Below are 11,304 nucleotides of genomic sequence, written 5' to 3' on the forward strand. Positions count from 1 at the left end.
GCAACTCTTGCGTTTTCTTTCTGCAAGAGGCTTAAATCTCCTTTCACCATCTTGGGAGCATAGCGTGACTGCAGCCATCGCTGGCTGGCCTGGCTGCTGCCGTTCATGATGCCCTTTTTATTACCAGATTAGGGGACATTGTCATGATGCGTATGAGGCCTTTCAGATAAGGCGCTGTACAAGTTCCAGCAGGTTCCAAATACAACAGCGCGGCTTTCGCATCCAGCCTACGGGATCAGAGTTTATTTCCCCAATGCAGACAGCTTTGCACTGCCTTCCTGTTAATTAAAGTATTGATTACAATACCGCACTGTTTACATGCAAGATTTTGCATGGTCTTGGCCATTCACATGCAAATGAACTTGTAAGCCTTTCTGTGCCCTAAAATCTGCTGATGTCAGTCTTCCAATTCTAACTCCACATTGTAGGACATGTGGCTTTCTATAGCTTAGCTTTGATGCCCCCAAGTCATATTATCTCAGTTCTGAGGTTCATTATGATAAATCTTTCACTGGTTTTAAATCAAAAACTTTAATTGTACCGTACTTATTCAGCTTAGGTTTTGGCTCCTGAAGGCAGCAGTTTTAATTGCATCATTTGTATAGTGGCCCAATATGTTTTAGTGTGAAGAGTGCATTATCACGTTTAATTTTGCATTATTTTCCCCATATGTTTTAGTTACACTAAAATTTCAGATGGGAAGTGATGAGGCTTTCCCACTGCTCTCTCATTCTCTCTTCAGTGTTTTTTAATGAGCTAAGACCACACTATTTTCTTTTGTTCTCATCAGTTGAGGTTTTAGGGAGCTGTTTATTTGTAGGGTAATTCTTGTATTTATGTAGAGCAAGGCATTAGACATTTTTATCCTCTACTTATTAACAAGCCAGATGGTACCGGCTGCTACCCACACAATTCCAATTATCAGATGGCAAACTGAAATATACGTGGGGCAAATGAGAAGATGTATATTAAAGAAGCATCATGGAGAATTGGCTTCTCAGAGATGTTGATTCACAAAGGGGTACTAGCAATTAGGGTGTGACAGCCTGCTGCTGAACGTACAGTGTTGGCCTGGGGGCACAAGCGTTCAGCCTCCAAAATTTTAATACTATCTCTCTCTTTCCCCTATGGTATGAATACTTGTCTTTGAAATCTGATTTAGGTCTTTCATCCTTTAGATTTCTTGTCCACTTCAGAGTGATATGTAGTATCAAAGCCAGTCAGTAAATTAAGGTATCCCAGAAAAATGCAGAAGATCTGAAAATTAACATGAAGTTTGCGCACCACCGCTCCTAATGCACCTCTTGGTGACACACAAATAGCTCTAACACTGAAATGTAGGATCCAGCAAAGTATTGCTATTCCAGGTCTCAAGCTGACCCTAGAAATTACAATTTACACATGGATTTTTTCTTAAGGCTAACTTTCAACTAAGGGTTTAAATATAAGGAGGCCTGGTCACACTTACTATGGTTGGCTTCATGGTCTTTTAAAAACAACTTCTGTAAATTCAGAACCTAAACCCAGTTCTTACTTAGGGATTCACCGTACATCAGTGACACATGGTAATAATAAAGAATCAGTGTTTTAAAGGAAGGTTTTATAACGCTTTTAGCTTTTTCTGGCCAGAAGGCACAACCTCTATAAGAAATGTTTCGGGGTAAAAATTTGGTTCTCATGCTTCCTTTATTTTGACATAGAAATCATACACATGAGTTGTCTGGAAAGATGGGAAATTATGCGGGAAACTTTTTGTGTGGCATTTCTATTTCTTTTCCCCACTGGCTCAAGCTGAAAGCGTTGACCCAAATCAAACTGAGGAGGAATTGATGTCCTCAGGTCAGATCAGATAAAGGGAAAAGTTATTTAAGCTAAAGTAACGGCTTTCTAAAGTCCTTCAGTTGTTCATAGCGGTTACTAGGAGGTTAAACATCTATGTGAGTGGATTTTGCAAAAGTTGTAATATGTGACACACTTCAGATTGTCTCTAGTTTCTATCATCCAATCAAGAGAACACCTTCTCTTTCAACAGCTGCTCTCACGATTCCAGGAAAAAGGTACTCTCCTTGCAGATGTTCCTGGCTCTAACACTTATAACCTACAGATCTTGGGGAAGTCTCTTAACAGGATGAGTCTGAAAAACAAATCTGCATGGTTTAAACACCATTTACACTTCAAACAGTTTACTACGTGCAAATGGTGCATCTGCAAAGTCTCATTCCTATTCATGGAGAAGGCATTTGTCTGCCATTTGGTTACACAACTGCATGAAACTGCAACTGTGAAGAAGCTGGTACTTCTTCTGTCTCACCTTCCATCTGTGAAATGGAAGGACTAATAATGTTCCTTTCATCTTGCTGTTAGAAGTAGACTTGAGTGAGATCTTCAGTGGTCTCTAGGATGCTCTCAATGAGATCCTAAGTGTAAATCAGTGATACAGCCATTCACAGAGTCTTGGGGAGTTCAGACAGAGCTTTTGCACCCAGCTTGCCAGCTACCAAAAAACCCCAAAGCCATTATCCAGTGCTTGTTCAATAAATGTTCATTCCAGTGAAAGCAGCCCATTGCCTGCATTGTGTTACTGATATTCCTCAAAAAGGTTAGGCAAAGTAGAAAGATTCAAATTAATCACCTCCTCAAAGCTCCAAGGTGCAACTGCCAGTCGCTCCCAGACTACACAATTGTCACAGAGGTTCACTTTTTGCTTCAGTTCTTTAAAATCAACAAGGCCAAAGTTTGATTTGATTTCTCTAAACAAGAAAGCCAACACTGATATCCAAATTATTGTCAGGTCTGGATTGCAAAGAAGTGATTCAATAGCTGAACATCTGTGTACTTGCTCACGTAGAGTTGCTGTTTCACCCACAAGCAGCTGTGGAGTAGACAGGCAAAATTCTCTACATAGTGATAATTACAGTGTGCATTACAAAGGAGGCATAGTCATAAGAGCATGCAATCAATTTGGGGTTTTTTAACTTTGGAACAGGGCAACACTGCTGGATCCAAGGCTAATACACATAAAATAGGTTTCTCAGCCAAAACAGAGGAAAAAATACTCAGATCTGAACAAGATTAGGAAATTCACTTACTGAGCAGGAAAGTTTTTCCAGTCAGCTTTGCTTCTATAAAAGCAATGGATAGAACTACTCCAGGCACACAAATTCTTCCAGAGACTGAAATATGACTGATTCTCTATAGATTTGCAATTTGCTTTAATACGCTTTTATTGCTTGCTACATGTGCCTGCCTGCTCTATCTTAGACAGTCACATTAGCCATTATATTATCATCAGTTATCACCAGGTTAGCGATGGCAACTGAGTATCCTTATCAGAGCTCTTGATCTTTTCATTTCCTATCTTATGCTCTTTCAGTCTCTTGGTCGCATCTTTATATGAACACTATTGCATCTGGAAGAAAAAAAATCAATAACAAAGAAAAAAAAAAGCTTACAATGAAATTTTCTCTCACCCAAGGCAAGCAGCTATGCATTGCAGAAAGCCTATGAAATAGAGCTTAAATGAGATAAAGTGGGATTTAATAAATGCATAATCCTTGTACGCTTGTACAAGACTGCCTTTTCCCTATATTCTGGATCTATGAGCTCAACTTTCTTTTTCATTGCTAGAAGCTGAAAGGCATTCAGGTATGAAAGAATGCGTTCCTTGGGTTAATTCCGAAACTTTGAATTTGTTGTTTCAAGTTTCACATGTTAATATGAGTGTGCTAGTGTGACAGTTTGGGGATCACTGCCCACTCAGCCAGAGAGAACAGTCTCACCCCAGGTAAACTGATCAGCCTGGACTATGCCAGGAATTAATATATCATAAAACATACGAATTATGCCAAAGTACAAGAAGATTAAACTATGTTGGAAGCTCAATTCTGTATCTTACTGTAAAATGGTTGTATTTTATTATCACAGGAGTTTCTAAGCAGTGGTTTGGTTTGTGTGTTTACATGACATCTGTGGTGAAGTGAATAGAAATCAAGTTACTAGGGATCTTTTACCAACAGCAAGTCTTGTTTTTGCACCTGAAATATTCAGTAACTTAACAGGTTCCAAAATTTCGCAAATTTTTCTCTAAGGGAAGATACTAGGCACAGCAAGATTTGTGAGGGAAAAAAAAACGATAGGTCACTCTATAAAAGCAAGCCAGCTGTCAAGGTTTTGCTTGTTCCCTTAATAGGTAGCTGTGGAAAAGCATTGTTTGGATAGAATAATTGCAAATCTGGGATTGTGGCATTTCATGATGTGCACAAGAGGAAAATAAGGAAATGGAAGGTTTAATTTAAAGTAAAAAAAATAATTTAAAGGAAAACCCATTGGAGAGAGGAGTGAGCTGAAGAGCGGTAATGGGAGCCCCGCTCCTGCCTGAGGTCAGGGCTAGGTAGAAGACAGAGTCTGGGGATGGATTAAGGAGAATTAATTGGTCCTTGCTCAGCATAAATACAATTTTCTGACATTACCTGGCACAAAGGTGTGTGCGCAATGGGAACATACTGATGATTCTGGGTGCTTAAAAACAGGGTATCTGGCACTGATGGTGTTGCGGATCCCTTGCCAGGAAAAGTCTATGGGGTGGGTGCAAGCAGCCTCTGGCTCCTGGGAGAGGCAGGCTGAGTTTGCTGGCATGGGGGAAGACCTGTGGTGCCCAGGTTTGGCCCGGATGGCAACCCCCTCACTTAAAGCTTGCAGAGAACTGCTGGTCTATCGTTGCCTGTGCACATGGACTTGCCCCTGAGTGCCACTCGAGACTCTTATGGCAACAGCCCCCAGGGCTCCAGGGGGCTTGTAACAATTTATGCTAGCTGGGATTCATCTCCCTGTATTTTGTATCCCACAACAGAGAACAAAAATTCAACAAGATGCTCAAACATGTTAGTGTGAGTTGAACACAGTTGTTCTGCTGACCTTAATGGGGCTATTCACATGGTTACTGCAAGGCACGTGCTGAAGTACGTTGCTGAATCAGCTCTTATGTGTGTACTAAAATATAACAGTGATTTCTGCAATCAAGGCCAGTGCCAAGCTCTGTACATCCCTGCCTAGAGTCAAGATATTAGACCATTGCTGCTGTGTGTAATAGCTGGCATTGCAGCTCCTCTTCCTAGGCCTGCTGAAGATGAGCAGGAAGCATCCACACAAATTGGCTCATGCCACTTCTTTAATAATTCATGTATTTTTGCTCTCTTCTATAGTTAATGAACCTCCCCCACTCTCGCCCTCATTCTCTCTCCCTCTCCCATTCAGTCAGTTTGTTGTGGTTTCATGTATCTAATCCATCTGTCACTCGATTATAGCTATCGAGCACCTGTTATGGATTTCTAGAGTTTCATTCAAGCTGTTGACAAGTTATTCACAAATTGGCCCTTGTCACACTGTCATCGTGTGGAGTGCACTTTAGTGAATTCTTTTGGGTACACAAAATAATGAACAGAAGACAGCAAGGCTTGTGAATTAAGCAGTTTCATGTCCCCAATATTTAAAGAACCGTTAACAGATTGGAAGTTTCTTGTTGGTGATATATTTTTCAAGCCCTTTTCTTAAAATATTTTGTCTTCTCTATCCAGACCTTTTTGCATGAATAATCACAACACAACTTGCTTGAGTTGTCAGGGCAAGCTATGTTGACAATGATGCCTTATTTTATACAGCCTATGTTGCAGCTGCGACAAGTTGATCTTTGCTTCCTCTGCACAATCCTCCCTTCATACACTGCTCTGGTACTAGCAGGGAAAGCAGAGGGCTGACTGGCTGGCTGGCTAGCCCTCATTAGCTGCAAAACTATTGTCCTCAGGTGGTTATTTGTTTTATTTTGCCCTGGAGGACACCAGGCAGAAATCAGGTATTGGAAGCAACAAAAGGTCACTATCCAAGAGTGAAGCATCTCCTGAACAAAGCCATAAGAAAACTTAAGGTTAAAAGCAGGTTCAGCTATGTTTTGAAAAAATCTCCTTCCTAACAAAATTTCAAAAATCGCAGTACCAGAAGGTCTAGAAATAAATTTTTTCATGCAGTTTTTACTTCTGTTTCTATACAGCTGCTTACTCCTTACTCCTTAGACTTTTGTCCTTGAAGTGCTTGTATATGTCTTAGCTTCTGTATGTGCTCTGCTGTCATTCCCCAAATGCTCTTGACATTATAAAGAGTTTTTGACTCTGTGGAATGACCTTGAAAATAATGTGGTACTAGGATAACATAAGCCAAAAAAGAATTCTAAAATATTCTCATAGTGCAGTGTGTTGGTGGTGTAGAAGAATGCATTTACAAATAAAGGCAGAGTGATTGATCTGTTTGCAGCTATGAAATAAGTTATTTATGTGCAGCTTGGCTCAAAACAAGTAAATGTAGTGCATGCATATCCGTATATTTAAATCTATTTTGCAACAATAAACATATGTACATTTTTCTAGTGTAGTCTGTGAATCCTTTGAATAAGATTCCAGGACTTCAGTGCTTCAATCTTTGAAGAGGATTTTTTTTTTCCAAATTCAAAAGGACAGAAATTAAAGTTTAGCAATTTCCATGTCCATATGGGGTGCTAATATAGCACTAGAAAATTATTTGGCAATTGCAAAGGGTCTAAATTACTTCTGATCGCTTATTAGGTTTCTTACAGCTTAAGGGTTTGGTGTTGTAAGAAACATTTTCCTTTGTGGTTTCACAGGGAGAAATCCAGCCCGTCTGATCATTGCTCTGATAAACCAATAGGTGGCAGGACTTCAAAGCAAACTGTGAAATAATAAAGCCATGTTCCATTAAAACAAAGCTTAAAATGGAAAGTGCAGATGTCTCAATAGTTAATAACAATTAATTCAGAAGTTCTTTTTTGAGCTTTTTGAATATGTGTATAATTATTCAATGTTCAGTCTGCAAACTGCAGTTCATATATTCACAGAAACTTCCTTCCAATTAAGCAAAACAAAGTTTCAGGAGAGTTGTGGGCTAAGTTTGTAAGGGCATTTAGGTATTAGAGGATGCTGATAGGCACCCATGAATTTTAAAGCATGTGAGATTCAGACTCACAGGAATACTTAAATACCTAAATATTTAGTTACTTACGCTGATGTGATCCTGCTCACCTTTAGGGATCCCTATATCCCATAGGTTATGATAATAAATCCCATTTTCAAAAACAATCCATTTCATTCAAGCCAGTTCATAAGACTAAGTTATACACCTGAAGAGGCTTCACTGAGTGTTTTGAAACCACATCACAGTGAAACCATCAGTGCAAATCAGTAATAATACTTTCCCACCTGCTGCTATCCAATGCATTCCAATCAGCCTAATCACAACTTCAGCACTACAGTAATAAGCTGCTCTGAGCCCTCCCTCAAATGGAGGTCCTGCAAGCCCTGACACCAGGGTTTTAGCCTGGATACCAAACAGTCCTTTCATTAGTGGCTTACTCATCCAGCAGTGTCCTCAGCATGCCCAAGGCATGCTGTCTCCCAGGACCCTGGCAGAAAAATAAATACAGGCCACCTCTAGATGGAAGGAAAGCCCAACTCCAGTCTATGTGACAGCTAAGGGATAATGAGAATAACAGAATAAGCTCAGCAGAGATGGCCTTCAAGACAGACAGAGGTTTTGACAGCTAGGGAACAGGCTGCTTAAGCAGTTGACTTGGCTGCGGTGCCTGTGTCCAGCAGAGAGCTCGCAGCCAAGGATCCTGAGCGAGGGGAGCCACCTCTAAACTGGCATCACATCAGTTGCTTAGACACATAAGCCCCATTCTTCAGCCTTGCACTATTGGCTAATTTAGGCAGCTCCCTGCTCAGCTGTTTGCCTTAAAAAGCTGAAAAACCTTTTCTTACAAGCTTAACAATTCCCATATAGGGATCCCAAGCTGCAAACAGGCACTCAAGTAGGTACTAAAATTCCAAGCTGCAAGCGGCTGAGGAGTTGTGTTGTGGTCCTCTGCCAAACAATGCTGAAAACCATCTAAATAAATCCCTTCAAATCCTAAATCTTGCTGGCTGTGAGAAAAGTAGGCTAGGGGTGCTTAAATCAGTTTTGAAAATTATGTAGGATCCTAAGTCACTTATGTGACTTTGAAAAATTTACCCTTTAAAAGGGGGATGCTGGAAAGTGCTTTCCTTCCCAAGTATCACTGTTAACTTTGTGAAATTATTCCTGAAATGCACATGAATAAAAATTATTCATAGAAATAAGGGTATCACCATCTGTCTAAATAAAAAGAAAGCATAAACCAGGCCCAAAACCATATTGGTGTTTGGGCTTTCCCAATGAATCACTTTAGAGTGAATATGTTTTCATTGACTTTATAAAAAACCATAATGTCTTCCTTCTATTTTTTTAACATATAAACCCAACATGTTTTCTCAGTATCTCTGATAGATGGTCTGGGCAGTTGATTAAAGGATCCTGGTAATGAGGATATTTTGGCCCTTTGAATTGTTTTCAGGTGATGCCAAAATGAAGTCTCAGGTGTTTTATAATTTCTGAAATATTTTACTGTAAGAACACTACCAACACCCCAAGTCTTATTTCTGTATGAAAAAATAATAAAGGTTATAAAAATTATATGTTTTAGCACCATTTCATTTGGTCCTAGTCCTTTGTCTTCAATGATACAATGTAGGGGTGTTCCTTCACACTCCAAAATGGTTGAAGGAATGAACAGTTTTGAGGAGAAGAAATAAGTATCATTCCCATAAGTAACTGTTGAAGATCATTGACAGAACTGGATAAATTTGGGCTAGATTCAGGTGTTTGTTACACCACTAAAAAAATCGGTATAACTCTAATTTTTATGCATGCTTCTGATGTTGCTGCATTTCCATGATATACACCTGTGGTGGGATAGGAGGCTGAGATCGCTTAGTTGCCTGTTTCCTTGAGCAAAAGCAGCCTTTGCATATCTACTCATTTCATAAAATCACAGAATCATTCAGGTTGGAAAAGACCCTTGGGATCACTGAGTCCAACCATCAGCCTCACTCTACAAGTTCTCCCCTACACCATATCCCCCAACATCTCATCTAAACAACCCTTAAACACATCCAGGGATGGTGACTCCACCACCTCCCTGGGCAGCCTATTCCACTGTCTGACCACTCTTTCTGTGAAAAATTTTTCTCCTAATGTCCAGTCTGAACCTCCCCTGTTGCAGTTTAAAGCCATTCCCCCTTGTTCTGTCACTAATCACCTGTGAGAAGAGACCAGCACCAACCTCTCTACAATGTCCTTTCAGGTAGCTGTAGAGAGTGATGAGGTCTCCCCTCAGCCTTCTCCTCCTCAAACTGAACAGTCCCAGCTCCTTCAATCACTCCTTATAGGATCTGTTCTCCAGGCTTTGTTGCCTTCACCAGCTTTGTTGCCCTCCTCTGCCCTCGCTCCAGCACCTCGATATCTCTCTCATATTGTGGTGCCCAAAACTGGACACAACACTCCAGGTGTGGCCTCACCAGTGCAGAGTACAGGGGGACTATCACCTCCCTACTTCTGCTGGTCACACTATTTCTAATACAAGCCAGGATGCCGTTGGCTTTCTTGGCCACCTGAGCACACTGCTGGCTCATGTTCAGCTGCTTGTCAATTAGAACCCCCAGATCCTTCTCTTCCAGACAGCTCTCCAGCCACACCTCCCCACGCCTGTAGTGATGCATGGGGTTGTTGTGGCCCAAGTGCAGGACCTGGCACTTGGCCTTGTTGAAGCTCAACACGTTAATGTTGGCCCACTGATCCAATCTATCCAAGTCTCTCTGTAGAGCCTCCCTATCTTCATGCAGATCGACATTCCTGCTTAACTTGGTATCATCCACGAACTTACTGATGATACACTCCATGTTCTTATCATGATCATCAATAAAGATGTTGAACAGAAATGGGCCCAACACCGAGCCCTGAGGAACACCACTTGTGACCGGCCACCAGGTGGATGTAGCTCCATTGACCACCACTCTCTGGGACCATCCATCCAGCCAGTGCTTGACCCAGCAGACTGTACGCTCGTCCAGGCCATGGGCAGCCAGTTTTTCTATGAGGAACTGTGTTGAATGCTTTTCGAAAATCAGGTAGACAATATCCACAGCTTTTCCCTCATCCAATAATTTGTCATAGAAGGAGATCAGGTTTGTCAGGCAAGACCTGCCTTTCATAAACCCATGCTGACTAGGCCTGATCCCCTAGTTGTCCATTATATGACTTTTAATGGCACTCGAGATGACCTGCTCCATGACCTTCCCTGGCACTGAGGACACACTGACAGGTCTATAGTTTCCTGGATCATCCTTTCTGCCTCTCTTGCAGATGGGGGTCACATTTGCCACCCTCCAGTCCAATGGGACCTCCCCAGTTAGCCATGATTTCAGGTACATCATGGACAGCGGCTTGGCGAGCACATCTGCCAACTCCCTCAGCACCCTTGGGTGTAACCCATCCGGTCCCACAGACTTGTGTGCATCCAAGAGGTGCAGCAGGTCTCTGACCACCTCCTCTTTAACTGTGCTGACCTCAATCTGCTTCCCCTCCCCATGTCCCAGCTCATGAGGCTGGGTGTGCAGGGAACAGCCAGTTCCACCGCTAAAGACTGAGGCAAAGTAGGTGTTGAGCACCTCAGCCTTTCCCTCATCCTTAGTTACCATGTTTCCCTCTGCATCCAATAAAGGAGGGAGATTTTCCCTAATCCTCCTTTTGCTGTTAATGAATTTATAGAAACAGTTTTTATTATCCTTAACAGCTGTAGCCAAGTTGAGCTCTAGCTGTGCTTTGGCTCTCCTAATGTTCTCCCTGCATAACTTCACTACATCTTTATATTCTTCATGAGAGACCTGGCCCCTCTTCCAAAGGCAATAGATTCTCCTTTTGTTCTTGAGATCCAGCCAAAGGTCCCTGTTTAGCCAGGACAGTCTCCTTCCCCGCCTGCTTGTTTTTCAGCACACGGGAACAGCCTGCTCCTGTGACATTAAGACTTCACTCTTGAAGTACGTCCAGCCTTCCTGGACTCCTACATCCATCAAGGCAGTCTCCCAAGGGATTTTGTTAATTAGACTTTTGAACAGGTCAAAGTTAGCCCTCCGAAATTTCCTTCAAATGCTTTTCCTCTCAGCAGCTCCCAAACATGGTGTCTATTCCCCCTGAAAAGATTAATTTTTCAATACCTTAGTAAAGTTACCACTGCCAAAGCAATGTGCTCTGTTCTGTCCTGCAATCCATGTGGCTCCCAGCAACCCAACCCAGAGCTGCTTCTGAGAAGGGGAATCTGTGAGAAGGTTGGTAGTACAGAGCAGGGGGGCAAAGTGAGCCAAGACAAAAACCAGACAATTTTTCTTA

Source organism: Athene noctua, chromosome 2 (genome assembly GCF_965140245.1).
Source record: "Athene noctua chromosome 2, bAthNoc1.hap1.1, whole genome shotgun sequence".
NCBI lineage: Eukaryota > Metazoa > Chordata > Aves > Strigiformes > Strigidae > Athene > Athene noctua.